Here is a 21,482-nt window from a genome sequence, read left to right on the forward strand (position 1 = left end):
TTCATCTGCTGTAAAGTTGGTGTCCTCTAGAGTTCTTTCAGCAACCCCTCTTACTGTACATTTTCCCTGACATCTCCTCTCAGTGCTTTGTTTTCCAAATATGTATAAATGACAAATCTCTATAAACACCCGTTTCCTAGTTGCCAGTTGAGCTTTCACTGGCATGTCTGTCCCATTTGTAATCCAGTCATATGTCTCTAGATTGAGACAATCCTGAGAAATCTGTACTACTACCTGTATTTTTTGTCTCAAATATACAGTGGTAATGGTACAAAATACTGCAATGTATTCCAAGTAGGATGATTAAGAATCACTACCAAAGAATCACTGTCATGCTGATCCATTCTTTGGCCATTTTGCAGTAAAATTAAAGGTGAAGTAGTAATAAAAAGGTATCTCTGAGGTCCTCCATACATTTGGATACTACAGATAATTTACAGGTAAAAGTGAAATCATAATAACAACCACTAGTAATTTAGAAGTGAGCACAAATAAGAGTTTGAGCATTCTTTGGCATTGCCTTTCTTTGGGATTGGGATGAAAACTGACCTTTTCCAGTCCTGTGGCCACTGCTGACTTCCAAATTTGCTGACGTTGAGTGTAGCATTTTGATAGCATGATCTTTTAGGATTTGAAATAGCTCAACTGGAGTTCCATCATCTCCACTAGCTTTGTTCATAGTGATGCTTCCTTAAGGCCCACTTGACTTCACATTCTAGGATGTCTGGCTCTAGGTGAGTGATCACACCATCGTGATTATCTGGGATGTGAAGATGTTTTTTGTAGAGTTCTTCTGTGTATTCCTGCCACCTCTTCTTAATATCTTCTGCTTCTGTTAGGTGCATACCATTTCTGTCCTTTATCAAGCCCATCTTTGCATGAAATGTTCCCTTGGTATCTCTGATTTTCTTGAAGAAATCTCTAGTGTTTCCCATTCACATCAGTCCTTCGAGTGAACACCCAAGGACTGATCTCCTTTAGGATGGACTGGTTGGATCTCCTTGCAGTCCAAGGGACTCTCAAGAGTCTTCTCCAACACCACAGTTCAAACACATCAATTTTCAGTGCTCAGCTTTCTTTATAGTCCAACTCTCACATCCATACATGACCACTGGAAAAGCCATAGCTTTGACTAGATAGGCCTTTGTTGACAAAGTAATGAATGTCTCTGCTTTTTAATATGCTGTCTAGATTGAGCATAACTTTTCTTCCAAGGAGTGTCTTTTATTTTCATGGTTGCAATCACCATCTGCAGTGATTTTGGAGCCCCCAAAAATAAAGTCGGCCACTGTTTCCCCACCTGTTTGCCGTGAAGTGTTGGGACCGGATGCCATGATCTTAGTTTTCTCAATGTTGAGCTTTAAGGCAACTTTTTCACTCTCCTCTTTCACTTTCATCAAGAGGCTCTTTAGTTCTTCACTTTCTGCCATAAGGGTGGTGTCATTTGCATATCTGAAGTTCCTGGTATTTCTCCCGGCAATCTTGATTCTTGGGAAGAAGCTTGTGCTTCTTCCAGCCTAGCTTTTCTCATGATATACTCTGCATATAAGTTAAATAAGCAGGGTGACAATGTACAGCCTTGACGTACTCCTTTCCCTATTTGGAACCAGTCTGTTGTTCCATGTCCAGTTCTAACTGTTGTTTCCTGAACAGTATACAGGTTTCTCAAGAGGCAGGTAAGGTGGTCTGGTATTCCCATCTCTTTCAGAATTTTCCACAGTTTATTGTGATCCACACAGTCAAAAGCTTTGCCATAGTCAATAAAGCAGAAATAGATGTTTTTCTGGAACTCTCTTGCTTTTTTGATGATCCAGCGAATGTTGGCAATTTGATCTCTGGTTCCTCTGCCTTTTCTAAAACCAACTTGAACATCTGGAAATTCATGGTTCATGTATTGCTGAAGCCTAGCTTGGAGAATTTTGAGCATTACTTTACTAGCGTGTGAGATGAGTGCAATTACTTTGGCCACCTGATGCGAAGAGCTGACTCATTTGAGAAGACCCTGATTCTGGGAAAGATTGAGGGCGGGAGGAGAAGGGGATGACAGAGGATAAGATGGTTGGATGGCATCACTGACTCAATGAACATGAGTTTGGGTGAATTCCAGGAGTTAGTGATGGACAGGGAGGCCTGGCGTGCTGCAGTTCATGGGGTTGCAAAGAGTCGGACACGACTGAGCAACTGAACTGAACTGAACAAATAAGAGTGCTATATATTGAAACTTTGAATACAGCAAAAGTGATACTTAGAGGGAAATTTGTAATATTAAGTCCACTAATTAGAAGACAATAGAGAGAGAAAATAAGTGCATTTTATGTTCTACTTAAGAAGTTACAGAAATAGCAGTAGAGTAAGTCTGAAGAAAATAGATGGAAAGAAACATTTAAAAGCAGTAATTAATGGTAGTGGAGTAGAAATTGGCAACACACTCCAGTATTCTTGCCTGGAAAATTCCATGGACAGAGGAACCTGGCGAGCTATGGTCCATGGGATCACAGAGAGTCAAATATGAGTGAGCACGCATACAATTAATGATATAAGTAATCAACAAATAATAACTGCTTGAGAAATCTAGCCAAGAAAGGATGAGAAAAAGCACAAAAATATTAGGTTGAAAAAGAGGACTTAACTACAGATTCAGAGGAAAGGTTTTGATTGGTATAATAATTATTAAAGTTAATGCTAAACATAAGAAATTAATAAATTGTTCTAAAGTGAAAGTATACATGAATAGTAATAAAATAAACTTATCTTTGTGGCAGTAAAATCTGAAGTTTGGTTGAAATAGAGAATTTTCTATAAACTATCAGGTACTAAAATGAATATAAGACTTAGATAACCTGAAAAAGTAATATAACTATTACAGAAATTGAACTTATAGTATAAGATTTTGCATGCTATATTCTTCCCCTAGCCCAGAGGATTTCCATAAAGAAATCTTACCACAAACTTCCCAGTGGGACTGCTACCTATCTTATTTTATAATGTTTGTGTAATCTTGTTATCAAAACTGGAAAAAATAATGTAAGAAAAAATTGTGTGTATTTCTTACTTATAATCATAGATAATAAAAATGAGTAGGTAAATTTTCCTTTGCTTTCTCAGTCTTACCATTTAATGACCTCTTCTTTCCCCTGTCCTTATTCCACTACCTGCAAATGGCAGCTCTCCCTGTATTTAAATGGTCTAAGATACACATGAATCAAAACCATAGCTTGATTGTGTCTTTCCCCTGCTCACATCCCTCCGTTAGCTTTCCGTTACTCTTAGACAAAAATTCAGGTTTCTTACCAAAGTATATTAAGGACTTATATAATCTTGTCCCTGACTTTTTTAACTTCATCTTTTATCATTCTCATCTCTGGCTTGTATCTTGGCAGCCACACTGGCCTCCCTGTTCTTCTTTAAACATTCTAAGGGTGCTTCATCAACTTCAGGACACTTGCACTATGCTGTTCCCCTCCCTGGAATATTCTTCCATCAGTCATCCACTTGACTCACTCCTTTACTTTATTCAGTCCTCTACTCAAATGTTACATTCTCAGATAGATTTTTCTTAACTCCCCTGGCTAAAAGAGTCCCTCTGCTACAGTCTTTCCCTTTTCTTACATTATTACAAAATACATTATATTAGTAATATATTCTTACTTGTCTGTATTCCTTATCATAATATAAAGCTACAAGAAATTATGGACCTTTTTTGTTTACTTTTATATCCTCAGCAGCTGAAAGAGTGCCTGAAACATTGTAAGTACTTAGAAATAGTAATGGAATGAATATTGTGAAGTAATACATCCCTGAGAATGTTTGCCTCCTAAGAGAGACCAAAGCTAACGAGTAAAGTTCTAGTGTGGAATATCAAGCATCATGCAGTACAGATATAAGATATTTGGGGAGCTGAAGATCTTACAAGTGTTCCATAAGTGTAATAAACTAGGCAGTCTTGCCTTGGTCTGAGTTTAGCATTTTTTTCCAGTGTTCCTTTTGAATTTTTTTTTTTTTCCCACTGAAGTATGGGATAATGGAAGGAGCTCTGGCTTTATAGTCAGACACTGTTTATCCTATGTCTGTCCCAGTGGTTTTGTGGCCTCCGGCAGCACCTTTCTTCTGTGAATCTTAGTTTCCCCAGTATTATTTCATAAATGGCTGTCCTTTCTCTCCAGCCAGATCCCAAGCTGTGAAAACAAGAGCATTCTTTCTGAGCATCTCCCTCAGCTCATCTATGGCCATCTATATAGAAGCCCTTAATAAACATTTGTTGTTAATGAATATGAAAAGTTTCATGACAAATTGAGGGATTTAGTTTTCATCCATACACATATAGTCTCTCCATTGGCTGTTTTGCTAATTTTGTTTTTCAGATATATGGAGAGTCCATCTCATTTTATTCTTATAGGATGTCAATTATTCATTCATTTACCAGATCTTACAGTGTGTTAGTTCCTTGTTCTAGGTGTTAGAGATACAATGAGAAATCAGATGGCAAGGTACCTGCTTTCATGGAGTTTACATATGTGTAGGTGTGGGGGTAGGGTACAAGGACAGGCACCAAACTATGAATCAAACAAGAAGAGGCATCAGATGATAATAGTGCTTTGCAGAAAACTGAAATAGAATGACATGATAAGAAGTAACTTGGCGACTCCTGTAAGTTGTATGGTGAGGAAAGACCTCTCAGAAGATCTACTATTTCAGCTGAGACATGAATGATTAAACACTATTAAAGTGAAGAGCAGAATGAATAGTATTCTAAGCAAGGGAAATAACTAGTGGCAATAACTAGTGGCTGCATAGGTGCCTTGGTAATAGAGTATAGTCTTTTTAGCTTGCTTTAGTCTTATCCTAATAAGTAATAAAAATGTCCAGCTCCATTATAATTACATAGATTGTCTCAATTTTTTGTGGCAGGATGATAGAAAATAAGGTATCCCTTATATATAGTTGTCCCTTTTTACAAGTAGTAATTGAGTCTTGCTGTTGAACTTTAACCTTTTTATACTGGGAGGATGGTTCCCATTAATACTTCGATGGGTTCTGTGAGGGTGTTGTTGAACTCTGGTCATACAGTCTAGCATATGGTCCTCTTGTGTGGCCTATTCTGGCCTTGACTTAGCTGCTATTTGTGCAAGCTTGAGTAAATTCAGGGTACTAATTGAGGCTCTTGTGATAGTTAAGTAAACTACTAGTATTAACATACATGGCCTTTCTTTGGCCTTCTTGGAAAGCCATTCATGGGAAATCAGATAACAATAGCCTTGAATTAATCTAGAGTACGGTATTATATTTTCCAGTGGATACTTTGGAAGGAAATTGAGTAGTAGTGAGTCAAGATATCTGAGTCGCAGCCCCGTCTGAGTTCTAGCCCCAGCTCTCCCACAGAATCAATGTTTGATATGGCAGGTCACTCTTCTGCTCTGGGCCTTAGATGCTACCAGAAAATAAAGAGGCTCCATGATTGGGAAAAAGAAACTGCTTTAGTAACCAGACAAGCACCAAGTAGATCATGTGGCTTTGACTTGAGTTCTTCGTGAGGTCTTTTATCTTTCACTCCAGACCTAAATCTTAGGACCCACGTTTCTGGTGGCTCAGATGGTAAAGAATCTGCCTGCAATGCAGGAGACCCAGATTCGATCCCTGGGTTGGGAAGATCCCCTGAAGAAGGGAATGGCTACCCATTCCAATATTCTTACCTGGAGAATTCCATGGACAGAGGAGCCGGTCACGCTGTAGTTCTTGGAGTCACAAAGAGTCAGACACAAATGAGCAACTAACCCTTTTACTTTTTCACATGCTTAAGTGACCTACAGAAAGAGTTATGACTGGGTTTTCAGAGCCTTAAGGACTGATGCAGTCGGCCTGCCTCACCAACCTGGTCACAGCAGGAAACGTAGCTTAGAGAGCTCATGGCAAACCTTGTTCAGGACTATATACCACAGGGGATAAAAAGTGGAATGTAATTTAGTGCACTGAAAGTGAAAGAAAGTGAAGTCGCTCAGTCGTGTCCAACTCTTTGCAACCCCCTGGGCTGTAGTTTATCAGGCTTCTCTGTCCATGGGATTTTCCAGGCAAGAGTGCTGGAGTGGATTGCCATTTCCTTCTCCAGGGGATCTTCCCAACCCAGGGATCAAACCTGGGTCTCCTGCACTGCAGGCAGACGCTTTACCATCTGAGCCACCAGGGAAGCCCCAATTTAGTGCACTGCTACTGCTAAGTCACTTCAGTCGTGTCCGACTCTGTGTGACCCCATAGACGGCAGCCCACCAGGCTCCCCTGTCCCTGGGATTCTCCAGGCAAGAACATTGGAGTGGGTTGCCATTTCCTTCTCCAGTGCATGAAAGTGAAAAGTGAAAGTGAAGTCGCTCAGTCGTGTATGACTCTTCGAGACCCCATGGACTGCAGCCTACTAGGCTCCTCCATCCACGGGATTTTCCAGGCAAGAGTACTGGAGTGGGGTGCCATTGCTAGGGCATAGGAAATGGGGGTCAAAGCTGCTCGTCTTCATCCTCACCTTCTGTGAAACCTAACCTAGTACACAGTGACTTTGTGAATAATTGTAATAGTCTTTTCTCTTTTTCTGGAAGAAGAAAGTTTAGAATCTGGAAAAAATGCCACAAGTGTTCTTATTAGAAGCCTTCCTTCCTGAAGAGAAGCAGCATGGGCAGAAACAGTACTTACCTGTGAGCAGAGGCAGAAGTTTGAAGGAAAGCAAATGAAACATTGTTCTCATGATCCCTGAGGTCTCTTCTAATGTGCTTTGGATATGCCCTTCCTATATCCATTAAACGTAGTATAAAAAAGGGGAAAATGGAAGTATTCCTTTTCTGCCCCTACTTCTTATAACTAGCTGTGGTAATAAGTATGCAGCTATGTTCCTAGCCTTGGTCTTAGCTAAGAGGTGACACCTCTGGGTGATATGTATATTGATACTTACACAGACAGTTTACTTTTTTCTTTTTGTTTTTTTTCCCCCATCTCTCCTACCCTGTTCTGAGGCTATTCAAGATACTCATTCATCCTCATTATCACCACTAAAAAGATTACTGAGAAGTCTCACAGAACTACTTGGGGTCCACTTATTACAAGAACATTCTAAGGATGCTTTCAGATAGCTCTCATCCTACTACTGTTTCCCCACCACCTCACAATCTCTGCACCAATGTTAATCCTTGTAATATTTTTCACTCTTTTTGTCTATGTCCTGCTATTTCAATTTTTGGTGTTCTCCTTTAATGCAGTAGTCACAGTTATGAGATCTCTGACTTAGAATAAGGTGACAACTCTAGGGTATCATCTTTGGAAGGATTTAAAGCAGTCATCTAATCTAGTCCCATTTTATGACTGGAGAACTGAGGTACAGAAAGATGTAACTTTACATATGCAAGTAAAGGTTCTGGATGGATGGATTAATTTTTCCTTCCAAAATGCTTTACAAAACAACTTTTTTGTTCACAAATGATATTCATCTGTGAAAATGTTTTACTGGTGCTGTAAGCAGTACAATATTTGATAACAATTTGATGTATATCATTCTTAAAGCAACTCATCATTTCTTAATATAGTATAATCAGTGTTTCAAGTACATTATTGTGGTTAGTGTTTAACTTCAATTCTCGTGAGCATTTTTATTACATTTTGTAAAAGTGATATTAGAAGTATTAGATTAGTAAATGTGTCTTAATAAAGGGTACTGAAAAGTGGCTTATTTTAAGAAGACGACATTTCCCTAAAGTTATGCATTCTGGATAAAAGAAATTTGTCCCCAATTACAGCATTGATGGAGATCACAACACTTCTAATTGGATTGATGTACCAAACCTGTTTATATAGTTAACTGCCTATTGATAGGTCAGTGACTACTGAGATTAGCTTGTTAAAATCACACTTTGAAAAAGAACTACAGGTATTCTCTGTGGTTGATTTAATGGAAAGTTGGAAACTTGGTCACTAATTCATGAAACAAAAATCGATGTATCTGTAAGTTTTTTTTTCTTTGTTCATGGTTTGTCTAGATGGATAGAATTATGTTTTGACAGTTTTGCTATGAACTACTTGGTAGATCACAATATATCACTATCACCGCTAATTACCACATTTTGATTAATCTTATATACTTTAGTTAGTACATTTTCATGAATCCAATATATCTCTATATTGATAAACAGTAATTATAGACACAAGGACACCTGAACCTTGAAATCTTCCTGAAAAATGGTATTAAGAATTATGTGAAACGAAATGTTTGTTTATCTAGACATATTTAATTGCCAGCAAAGAAAGCAATTAAAAGTATCGGCAGAGTAAGAGGCCAACCTTTGTTAAACATGGTTTTAAGATTGTTACAGAACTTGTGGTGATGATAACATGGTGTCTTGGAGGATGTTAACAACTGTAGCAGAGTGTTAATTAAGAATGATGTAATCTGCAGCTCAGAATTATTAATATCACATGTTAGTTTAGCCGGACAGGAACAAAACCTAATTTCAGTTATGATGAGGGCTCAAGTTGTATTTGTAGTAGAAAGATTAACATTTTATTTTTGTGCTGTTCCTGAGACAATTTAAAAATCCTGAATGAAATACAGTCAAAGGTAAACATCAAGTCCCTAGCTCATTTACATATGTGCCAGATTTTCAAACTGATTGCTATTTGAAACTAATCTGTCATTGCTGGCTGCATTAGCTACAACAAACATTACATTTACATATTGATTTCTTATTTTGTTTTAGTGTAAATAATCCATAATTATAGTAAATTTGGTCTTTTGTTGACAAGAGCTCATAAGACTCTGTAAGTTTAGAATGGAAATTTAAATTGCCATGTGTCATGCTTTTTAATTTAAAAGCTTGCTATATCTGAAAGGATAAAAAGATCATTGTAGATCATAAAATATTCCCAAAGAGACAAAGGAGAGAAAATTTTATAGAGCTTTTTAGAAAAATATAAATTGTAAAATATTAATGAAAAATTCAGTAACACATTCTAAGATTATTTTATTTTTAAAAGAAAATCAGTAATTTGAAAAAATTGATTTTTTGGCTTCAGTATTAGATCATATTTAAAAAATAAAGTTAATGGAAATGAACCTTCTAAACCTATTTTTCATTGATATTTTTTTAAAATATCCAGTGCAAAAAAAGAAATAGCATACACATACAAGCAGAAATGAAACAGAAGATTTTCTATATCTTTACTGATGTTAATATTTTACACATCTGAACTACCTATACAGCATTGATTTGAGGAGCTTAATTTCATGGACAACAACCAGTATATGTCAGTGGTCACATACTCTTATAAAGTAGCATTGGAGGAAAAAATCTATAGTTTCCATTTACGTTGATTAAAAGTGTGTTTTTGAGGTTAGAAATACAGGACTCATTTGATTGCACAAATAGTAGTCATCCGATTGTTGAAGTACGTTTTATGGCTTATAATTTTTTATGGAGATATAATTTACATACAATAAATGCATAATTCTTAAGTGCCCCCCAGTTACATGAGATTTGACAAATGCTTATTGTTTGCTACAGTGGGTTTAAATGAGTGGGATATTAATTTGGATGTGTGAATACAGGTATTTAACAAACAGCCTGTGCTGAATTGATGGTGTCTGTTTACTTGAGTGCTATGAATACAGAACCCCTAAAAACTCATGTCAGTCACTTAGGCTGCTATAGAAAATACCGTAGACAGGGTGACTTAATCAACAGACATTTCTTTCTCACAGTTCTTGAAGCTAGAAAGTCCACGATGCTGACAGACTTGGTTCATGGTGAGAGCTTGCTTCTTGACTTGCAGATGGCTACTTTCTCACAGTGTCCTCACTTGACAGAGGGAGAGCACAAGCTCTGTTCTCTCCTTTTTAAAAAAATTATTTTAATTGGAGGCTAATTTCTTTACAATATTGTATTGGTTTTGCCATACATTGACATGAATCCACCACGGGTGTACATGTGTTCCTCATCCTGAACCCCCCTCCCATCTCCCTCCCTATCCCATCCCTCTGGGTTATCCCAGTGCACCAGCCCCGAGCATTCTGTATCTCTCTTCTTCTTATAAGAACAGTAATCTCATTTTAGGAGTCTCATCCTCATAATTTCATATAAATGTAATCATCTTCCAAAGACCCTGCCTCCAAATATCATCACGTTGGGTGTTAGGTATTCAGAATGTGAATTTGAGGGGATACACAAACATTCATTCTGTAACAGCCTTGAATCCCAAGTCTAAATGTGGTGTTCTTCCTAGTCTAGTTGTTTAATCTTGATGGATTTATACTTTATAACAATGAGTGCTTCTCACAGAACTGTTTTTGTTTTATTAATAATAGAAAGGCTGTGGTTTAGCCTGACCAAATCTTCTGTCCACTGAAGATTTAAGAGGAAATTCTTGATTCAAGGAATTTCTGGAGAGGAAATCTTTAAAATTACTGTTAATATCCTTGATGCAAAACACCCTGCCTTCTACTGTTCCACCCTATGGGCCTGCTGCTCTTTGTCAGAAAGAAGCCATTCCTCTTCTTAATCAGGAATTAATGACAGGTATATAGTGACATGATAATCAAATGATTGTTTTGCTACCATAATTCAACCATAAGTTAATCTTGACAAATCACTGTGGCATATATATTAAAATATCCATATGCTTTCTGTATTAGTGAATCATTAAAGTACCCTCTCAATGTGAAATAAAGTCAAGACAGTAAAGGCTGTTATATATATTTTCTTAATGTTGTTTTATCCATACTTGACATATGGAAGCCAGTAATTTATGACTTGTTATGTTCACAGGTATAAAAATGTCTGTAACTTCAGATTTATTTATTGGGGCCTGTGTTAAGATTTGCTGAATGCTATTTTCTCCTTACCATCAACCCCAGCCCCCCCTCCCCCCACAAAAAAAGAAAAAAACTAGAAAGGAATATAAAATGTTTTAAACTGTCAGTGAATTAAAATAAACTTGTTATTCACTAGAAGGCAGATATTTTACAGACGACTTCACTGTTCCTGATAAATGCTCATAATTAAATTGGAATGGGATTTCCCCCCAGGTAGAGATGGACATTCTGCTAATGAAAGAGCACTGGAAGGGCAAGACTTGTGGACAAAAATGAAAGTAGAGAAGGGATGTTCTATTGAAACTACTTCTAGAATTTTATTGGTTTAGATACTAATGCTTAGTTATCATACTGAAAAATTTAAGGAGGTGGATATCTATTTATTCACCTGTCTGTCTTTTTATAGTTCCCTCTCTTAGAATGTACCTCCCTCCTTCTGTCCTTTCCCCCAACTTGAATAGTAAGAAACTGGCTGGAAAATTATGAGATGGTAAATGTGCACTTTGCCACTAACTGCTTTAAAGTATTAACATTCATTATGTTGTAGTCTTTGCAAATACCCACCAGCTTGAAGCTTGGGGACTGTATATGATATTTATTACATTTTAAATGTTAATTTCAGTTTGTATTTGAGGGTAGAGTAATGGTAAGTTTTAATAACTGTTGTCTGTTTGTAGAAACAACCATCTCCTTGTTGGTAAATACAGCTATTAAAACTGAAAGGAAAAGCACAATGGAGAATAATACATTAAAAACCAGTGAGGAGAGAATAGATTTCTATTTAAAACCACTTCTTGCATTGAGATAAAATTCAACTGCTTCTGATAATTTTCTACATTTGCTAACACTTTCCTTCTCCCTCTCATTGAAGAGAAAACATGCCATTAAGGGAAACAAAAAACTGTTTTGTGTTATTTCTCATCCACCTACTTTGGTTGGCAGTTACCCTTAGAGCTATTCTGAAGGTCAAAGTTGAAGTAGCATGGATGACTTTGCATTTTGAAGGTGAAAGAAGACTGCTTGAAGGTGGATTAACTGTGGCTAACTATCCTAGCATGAAAAGTGAACATGTTAGTCGCTCAGTCGTGTCTGACCCCTGGCGACCCCATGGACTGTAGCCCAACAGTCCATGGAATTCCTAAGTCCATGGAATTCTTCCAGCAAGAATACTGGAGTGAGTTGCCATTCTCTTCTTCAGGTTGGAAATAATAAAAAAAAATGTTTTCACAGGGAACATGAATGTGTGTATAAATACTAAACAAGATCTGTGCTAAAAAGAACCTATAAGCTTGTATAATGTTAGGCATAATATACACTTATATTTCATGCATCAAACATGGTTTTACCTGGAGATTATCATATGGGTAGCTCAGCTGGTAAAGTATCTGTCTGCAATATGGGAGACCCTGTTTCCATTCCTGGTTTGGGAAGATCCCTGAAGAAGGGATAGGCTACCATTCCAATATTCCCTGGGAGGGGAGGGAAAGACTGGGAGTTTAGAATTGACATGTGTTCTTGTTTAGTTGCTAAGTCATATCCAACTTTTTTGTAACCCCATGGACTGTAGCCCACCAGGCCCCTCTCTCAATGGGATTTCCCAAGCAAGAATACTGGAGCGAGTTGCCATGCCCTTGAGGAGCTCTTCCTGACCCAAGGATTGAACCTGCGCCTCTTGCGTTGCAGGCGGGTTCTTTACCACTGAGCCACCAGGAAAGCGATGACATGTACACACTGCTATATTTAAATAAATAGCTTGTATGGCACAGGGAATTCTACTCAATATTCTGTTACAATGTAAATGGGAAAATTTGGAAAAGAAGATGCATATATAACAGAATCACTTTGCTGTATACCTGAAACTAACACAACATTGCTGATCAACTACTCCAATATAAAATAAAAATTTATAAAAAAGTTTTACCATCTATGAATTACTACAGAAAAATAGAACTAAAACATGAAAAATAGCTGCCTCAAAAGCACCAAAGATCCTTGAGTCAATGTTTCACTGTCATTGTAAGATTTTAAATTGTGGGTACCTCTCAAAAGTATTATAGTTTTTAATAATAGGTCACCATAAATCTTATATGTAATAAAAATTCCGACTTGGCTTTCTAAAATTTAATATTCATAGTTTTATCAAGTAAAAGTTATTTTTCTTTTTTCTGAAGAGGAAACTGAAAATTTATAGAGTAGTTAAGTGTCTCAACTACAGGCCTTGTATATGGTGGCATAATAATAGTATTCAAAGAATGTGTTATTGTTGGGGTGGGGGACAACTCTCAGCAACTAGCAGGTAATGAACCAGGTATTCAAATCTGTCTCTGACTCCCAAACAGTTTGAAGCCATAAATATTTTTTCTTGCCAAACTTACCCTTCCCCAGGGCTACTAGAAAATTGTAGCACTAGACTAAATTGGTGTTCTTCTAATCTATTCTGGCAGTCAGTGCTCATCCTGGCAAACCTTTTTCCAAAGTTATTGCACAAGTTTGCAAATCAAGATCAAGAAACATATCTAAGGAGTTGCATAAAGGCAAGCACTAAGGGTATTAAGCATTTGTGTAGATTCATATGTAAAGATAAGAGGACCTGTGTATATAATAATCAAGAATTCTGGAATTTTGAATTCCTTAGCCTAGCGTTTGAAGCTCCCATAATGTTGGTCTTTAATGTTTTTCAAGTTTCCTCGTTCAGAAACCCTTCTTTACATCCTCTTACACTTCTTCCTCATTGCTTTCTACACCCTTCCCTGTATTCTCCAGTCGCTATCTCTGCTCAAACTAGTCTGTGTCTGAAATCACCTCCATTATCTACTTGATAAAATTGCCATCTATTCTTCTTCATAGTACTTCAAAGTACTTGTTCGCTTTTCCAAAATCCTCACGTTTTAACTCAGACTAGTCTGTCTTGAGGTCAGTGATTATGTCTTTGATTCCTATATTATTACAAATAAGAATCAAATAATTATAGAAAGACTGGAGGAGTTGTGAACTCCTAGCAGTCAGGGGTCTTATTCATTGTTACATCCTCAAAGCAGCCTAGCTATTTGGGAGATAGAATGCTGGTATACAAAGAACATAGAATCAAATATGGTTTTTAAACTATATGCAGAATTATTTCTTAAATATTTACAGGATTTCATTGAATCACTTTTTAGATGCTAATGCCAAGGGAAATACAGATGAATGATAAAATACTTACCCTCAAAAGGGTTGCAGTCTTGAATTCAGGCCTTATGAAACAAAGCAAACCTTACAAAACACATTATAAATCAGTATTAAATAAGGTATATGTGTAGTATATTAAAGCGTCTACCTACAATGTGGGAGACCTGGGTTCAATCCCTCGGTTGGGAAGATCTCCTGGAAAAGGAAATGGCAACCCACTCCAGTACTCTTGCCTGGAAAATCCCATGGATGGAGGAGCCTGGTAGGCTACAGTCCATGGGGTTGCAAAGAGTCGGACATGACTGAGCGACTCACTCACCTACTCACATGTGCAGTATTTGGGAAGAGAGGGATGTAAAGAAGGATGAAAACAATATGAATCGAGATCAAAGTGAGTTTGGGGTAAAGTTTTTGATGTGAGGGGAAGTCAGCCAAGCTCTAGAGCAAAAGCTGAATTCTAGAGAATACTTGTGAAATAGGTTTACCCATGCAAGACCTTGAAACCCCAAGTAGGCTTTCCAGTCTTGCCACTTCCGGCTCCAGATTCATTTGACATATGTATGTATATTGAGGGGCTTCCCTGGTGGCTCAGAGGATAAAGAATCCTGCAATGTGGGAGACCTAGGTTCAATCCCTGGCTTGGGAAGATCCCCTGGAGAAGAGACTGGCTATGCATTCCAGCATTGACCTAGCCTACTATTTGCGCCTCACCATAGTCCTCTCATATACCCTTTATGGTGGTTACACTGAGCTTTCCGCAATTTCCTGAGCATGATCACTTTTTCTGGCCTTAGTGCATGTAAAACTCAAGTATTGTTTGACATAATTGCTTATGCCCTCCTAATTGAAACAGTTATGTCTTTTGGCTACCTTGGTTTTTCTGTTATCTCATTGGCCATTTATCAATCTCCTTTTCATTTATTTCTCCCTGTTTGATTTCAAATTATTGGAATGCCACAGGGCTCCATCTTGGCCTTTCTTCTCTTTCTCTGGTTCCCTAGGTAATTTTTTTTGGAGGGGGGGCCTCAGTTTAGTTGCTCAGTTGTGTCCGACTCTTTGCGACCCCATGGATCGCAGCACGCCAGGACACGAAGCCTCCCTGTCCATCACCAACTCCCGGACTTCACTCAGACTCACGTCCATCGAGTCAGTGATGCCATCCAGCCATCTCATCCTCTGTCGTCCCCTTCTCCTCCTGCCCCCAATCCCTCCCAGCATCAGTCTTTTCCAATGAGTCAACTCTTCACATGAGGTGGCCAAAGTACTGGAGTTTCAGCTTTAGCATCATTCCTTCCAAAGAAATCCCAGGGCTGATCTCCTTCAGAAGGGACTGGTTGGATCTCCTTGCAGTCCAAGGGACTCTCAAGAGTCTTCTCCAAAACCACAGTTCAAAAGCGTCAATTCTTCGGCACTCAGCCTTCTTCACAGTCCAACTCTCACATCCATACATGACCACTGGAAAAACCATAGCCTTAACTAGACAGACTTTTGTTGGCGAAGTAATGTCTCTGCTTTTGAATATGCTATCTAGGTTGGTCATAACTTTCCTTCCAAGGAGTAAGCGTCTTTTAACTTCATGGCTGCAGTCACCATCTGCAGTGATTTTGGAGCCCAGAAAAATAAAGTCTGACACTGTTTCCACTGTTTCCCCATCTACTTCCCGTGAAGTGATGGGACTGGATGCCATGATCTTAGTTTTCTGAATATTGAGCTTTAAGCCAACTTTTTCACTCTCCTCTTTCACTTTCATCAAGAAGCTTTTTAGTTCCTCTTCACTTCTGCATATCTGAGGTTATTGATATTTCTCCCAGCAATCTTGATTCCAGCTTGTGCTTCTTCGAGTCCAGCATTTCTCATGATGTACTCTGCATAGAAGTTAAATAAGCAGGGTGACAATATACAGCCTTGACATACTCCTTTTCCTATTTGGAACCAGTCTGTTGTTCCATGTCCAGTTCTAACTGTTGCTTTCTGACTTGCATACAGATTTCTCACGAGGCAGGTCAGGTGGTCTGGTATTCCCATCTTTTTCAGAATTTCCCACAGTTTATTGTGATCCACACAGTCAAAGGCTTTGGCATAGTCAATAAAGCAGAAATAGATGTTTTTCTGAAACTCTCTTGCTTTTTCGATGATCCAGCGGATGTTGGCAATTTGATCTCTGGTTCCGCTGCCTTTCCTAAAACCAGCTTGAACATCAGGAAGTTCACGGTTCATGTATTGCTGAAGCCTGGCTTGGAGAATTTTGAGCATTACTTTACTAGCGTGTGAGATGAGTGCACTTATGCTGTAGTTTGAGCATTCTTAGGCATTGCCTTTCTTTGGGATTGGAATGAAAACTGACCTTTTCCAGTCCTGTGGCCACTGCTGAGTTTTCCAAGTTTGCTGGCATATTGAGTGCAGCACTTTCACAGCATCATCTTTCAGGATTTGAAGTAGCTCAACTGGAATTCCATCACCTCCAGTAGCTTTGTTCGTAGTGATGCTTTCTAAGGCCCACTTGACTTCACATTCCGGGATGTCTGGCTGTAGGTGAGTGATCACACCATTGTGATTATCTTGGTCATGAAGATCTTTTTTGTACAGTTCTTCTGTGTATTCTTGCCATCTCTTCTTAATATCTTCTGCTTCTGTTAGGTCCATACCATTTCTGTCCTTTATCGAGCCCATCTTTGCATGAAATGTTCCCTTGGTATCTCTGATTTTCTTGAAGAGATCTCTAGTCTTTCCCATTCTGTTGTTTTCCTCTATTTCTTTGCATTGATCACTGAAAAAGGCTTTCTTATCTCTTTTTGCTATTCTTTGGAACTCTGCATTCAGATGCTTATATCTTTCCTTTTCTCCTTTGCTTTTCGCTTCTCTTCTTTTCACAGCTATTTATAAGGCCTCCCCAGACAGCCATTTTGCTTTTTTGCATTTCTTTTCCATGGGGATGGTCTTGATCCCTGTCTCCTGTACAATGTCACTAACCTCATTCCATAGTTCATCAGGCACTCTATCTATCAGATCTAGGCCCTTAAATCTATTTCTCACTTCCACTGTATAATCATAAGGGAAATACTATCTATAGTAGTCCTGCCATCCATGGTGGGCCTGAAACTACAAAGAGTACAAAATTCTACATATACTGTGTTTTTCCTTATACAGGCACACACCCCAGAAATATTTTAAAGTCAATTCCAGACCACCGCGATAAGGCAAATATCATAATGAAATAAAAGTGAAAGTGTTAGTCACTCAGTTGTGTCTGACTCTTTGAGACCCCATGGACTCTAGCCCTCCAGGCTCCTCTGTCCATGAAATTCTCCAGGCAAGAATACCGGATTGGATTGCCATTTCCTTGTCCACAGGATCTTCTGACCCAGGGATTGAATCTGGGTCTCCCACATTGCAGGCAGATTCTGTACCATGTGAGCCACTAATGAAGCAAATCAAATGAATTTTTTGGTTTCCCTATGCATGTAAACTTATGTTTATGCCATACTGTAGTCTGTTAAGTGTATAATAGAGTTCTGTCTAAAAAAACAATGTATATACCTTAATTAAAAAAGAATGCTGTTGGAATGATGATGCCAGTAGTCTTGCTTAGTACAGGGTTTCCACAACCCTTCGATTTGTAAAAAAAACACATGGTAAAGCAAAATATAAAAATATAAAAAATAAAGCCAAGTGCAATATAATGAGGTATGCCTGTACCTATAATAAAGTTTATTAATTAGGCACAGTATTAAATTAGGTAAAAGATAAACATCAATAAATGTTGATAGACACATTATAACAATATATACTGTATTCAAAATTACAAGACTGTGGACTTTCTCTCAAAATATCTTATTGTGTAAATACAATGCCTTTTCTTAATTAAGCGCTTTCATGCACTGTAGCCATAACTTTTGGAAGTAGAGGTGAGACTGCGACCAGTACGATTTCTTTTTCCTTCATCACAATTTCATGGATAGAAGATTCATTCTTACTGTTGAGTTTAGCAAACTCAGTATACATTTTTATTTTTTTTAACTTTTACCTGTTCACATCAAGGAAGCACTTTATGGCTCCTCTTTGTCCTGTCCAAATTCCCACTATCACTATTCTTGTGCTTTGTGGCTATTATTAAGTAAAATTAGGATTGCTTGCATGTAAGCACTGTGATAGTTGACCTCATAAACAAGATAACTGCTGAATGACTTCTGGACATAGGGATGATTCATGACCCAAGTGGGATGGAGCAGGAAAGCATGAGATTTCATCATGCTAGTCAGAACAGCCTGCAATTTAAAACTTAAAAATTGTTTATTTTGGGAATTTTTCCATTTAATATTTTTGGACCTTGGTTAACTGCAGATAACTGGAATTGCAGAAATGGAAACTGAGGATAGGGGGATGCTGTTTTATGTGCTGTCAACTCTCCTGCTCTCAGTTCAGTTCAGTTCAGTCGCTCAGTTGTGTCCAATTCTTTGCAATCCCTTGGAATGGCCTCCCTGTCCATCACCAACTCCAGGAATTTACTCAGACTCATGCCCATTGAGTCCATGATGCCATCCAACCACCTCATCCTCTGTCGTCCCCTTCTCCTCCTGGCTTCAATCTTTCCCAGCATCAGGGTCTTTTCAAATGAGTCAGTTCTTCCCATCAGGTGGCCAAAGTATTGGAGTTTCAGCTTCAACATCAGTCCTTCCAATGAATATTCAGGACTGATCTCCTTTAGGATGGACTGGTTAGATCTCCTTGCAGTCCAAGGGACTCTGAAGAGTCTTCTCCAACACCACAGTTCAAAAGCATCAGTTCTTGGGCGTTCAGCTTTCTTTATAGTCCAACTCTCACATCCATACATGACCACTGGAAAAACCATAGCCTTGACTAAACGGACCTTTGTTTGCATAGTAATGTCTCTGCTTTGTAATATGCTGTCTAGGTTGGTCATAGCTTTCTTTCAAAGAGCAAGCGTCTTTTAATTTCGTGGCTGCAGTCACCATCTGCAGTGATTTTGGAGCCCCCAAAAATAGTCTGTCACTTTTTCCACTGTTTCCCCAACTACTTGCCATGAAGTGATGGGACCAGATGCCATGATCTTAGTTTTCTGAATGTTGAGTTTTAAGCCGACTTTTTCACTCTCCTCTTTCACTTTCATCAAGAGGCTCTTAAGTTCTTCTTCACTTTCTGCCATAAGGGTAGTGTCATATGCATATCTGAGGTTATTGATATTTCTCCTGGCAGTCTTCATTCCTGCTCTAAGCTGGCTTATTTGACAGTCAGTTCTTATACACAACTGTACATCACTGTTTTTGGATCTGTAGTAGGTACCTGAAACTTTAATATATACAAAATTTCACTCTTAGTTTTTCCACCCAGCCTGTTCTTAACCTGATTCTTTGTTAAATGCAGTTCCATCTTTCCATTTGTTTAGATAGCCTTGGAGTTAACGTTTTTCTCTTATATTTCATTAGTAAGTTGTCTGGTTTCTTCCTTTCAAATACAGTTGAACCTAACAACTCTTCACTATCTGTGCCTCTACTACCCTCATTAGCATAAGCCACCATCATTTCTTGCTGAGACCAGCCGTGCCTTGACTCTTTCCACACTGTAGCCAGGGCAACCAGAATGATGATGTATAAATGTAAGTGTAAATCAGATCTTAACCATTTCCCAATGTAAAACTCTCCAATGGCTTTCCTTTGCAATTACTATAAATATCAAGTTCTTTACTGTGGTCTGTAAGGACCTACATGATCAGACTCCTGCTATCTCTTTCTTATACCAGCCTCAACTTAAATGTCACTTCCTCAGAGATGTCTTCCCCAGCTATTCTATTGAAAATAATTCCCTTCCCCCTGCCCCTCTGCTACTTTTTACAATCCTGTTTATTTTCTTCACAACACTTAGCATTTTCTAAAGTTACTTATTCATTTACTTGAGTATTGTTTCCTTTATTAGAATATAAGTTTTATGAAAGCAGGGACCATGGTTTTTTTTGTTCATATGCCTAGCTCTTAGAATGGTGTCATAAATGTAGGTAGGTGCTCAATAAATACATGTTGACTGAATGAATGAACATGCTGTGTTCTTCCATGTGTTATTTCATTGTCTAAGAAGTGCTACCCATCTCTCTTCCCCAAACCTAAAATTTCATCCCTTTTCATTAATAAACTCTAAGGTCCTTTACGTTTCTGTTTATATTTTTCTTCTCCTCTGAAGCTTTTCCTTAGCCCTTTCACCCTTTCACTAAGGCACAATTAAGCACTTCCTTCTCAGTTTTCATTGTACTTTTTTCAATTTCTCAGTTTTACTTATTACATTATACTACAGCTGTTTATGTATCTGTCTGCCCTCATTAGATTGTGAAGGTTTTCATGAACAGGAGCTGTATATTATTTGGGTTGGTTTCCTTAGCATCTGGAATAATGCAAGGCATAGTTAATATTGATAAATAAATGAATAAAAATCAGAATCTTGATTCCCATATAGTTTACCAGAAGATAACATTGCTCTTGTCTTGTGAATTTATAATTTATTCATTATTAAACAAATATTTATCTGAAGTGTGCCAGACATTACGCTTAAGTGGTAAGGCTACAGTGACAGAGCCGTGCCCAAAGAAACTGTATTGTTTTCTTTGACTTTGATTAATAATATTTCATGCTGTATATTGGTGTTTCCTAGATATTTTGAATATGTAATTAACCTGTGGACCCTATGGGAGACACCAAGATACAGATAACTGCCTAATTCTAATCTTACTTTGTACGTATATCTATCCCATAGTTACATATTGGCAAAGAAGGAGTGATGAAGGCCAGAATCGTATATTATTTTTTATTCCATAAGTATGGCATAATTACACTTGAGACTAGCAATACAGATTGTTCATATGTAATGGTGACATTTAAAAATTTTTATTGCTGTTAGTGCTTTTTAATATTATCATAAACAAATCGAACCATGGCTTATGTTTCTTAATTTATGTGGCTAAATGTATTTATTATTCGTGATTCTGGAACATTTCTTACTATTTGAAACTTTGGCACAGAGTTTAATGTTGCTCTGAATTCTCCAATTTCTAAATACTGGGTTTTTCTGAGTCCTAAGTGAAAGTGTGTTATTTTGAGGGAATTATGGTATAGCAGTTAAAGTTCTGTAGATTTCAATGGTTTCTCAATTTTTACTGAAGCTGTATTTCTGTTCCTATACAATACTCATGAGTATAGTTTCAAATTTCTGTTCTTCTAGAACTGCTATTTCACTTGGAAACCAGAGTCTTTGAGTGTACATTTTAGTAGCATATTTGGAATTTAATATAGTTGACAAATTTGCTTCTCTTGGTGAAAATACATAGGTAGGCAATAGCATATAACTTGTAGAAATTCTTATGTATGCAATATATTTATAATTGAAGTTTAAAAACACCTTGGTAGAGAAGGAGTTAACAAGTTAGCTCCCCTTGGTTGTTCTCAGCATGCTCTCTTGCCTTTAGGAGCTGAAA

At 37.8% G+C, this 21,482-nt stretch overlaps 1 protein-coding gene across 1 annotated transcript in view; it reads left to right on the top strand.

Moving 5' to 3' along the window:
* FAF1 (Fas associated factor 1) overlaps nt 1-21,482 on the top strand; it is a 498,603-nt gene that overhangs the window by 202,390 nt on the left and 274,731 nt on the right. The gene's annotated exons all lie outside the window — the stretch shown is intronic.

This window comes from Bos mutus, chromosome 3, assembly GCF_027580195.1.
Source record: "Bos mutus isolate GX-2022 chromosome 3, NWIPB_WYAK_1.1, whole genome shotgun sequence".
In the NCBI taxonomy this organism is placed as follows: Eukaryota; Metazoa; Chordata; class Mammalia; order Artiodactyla; family Bovidae; genus Bos; species Bos mutus.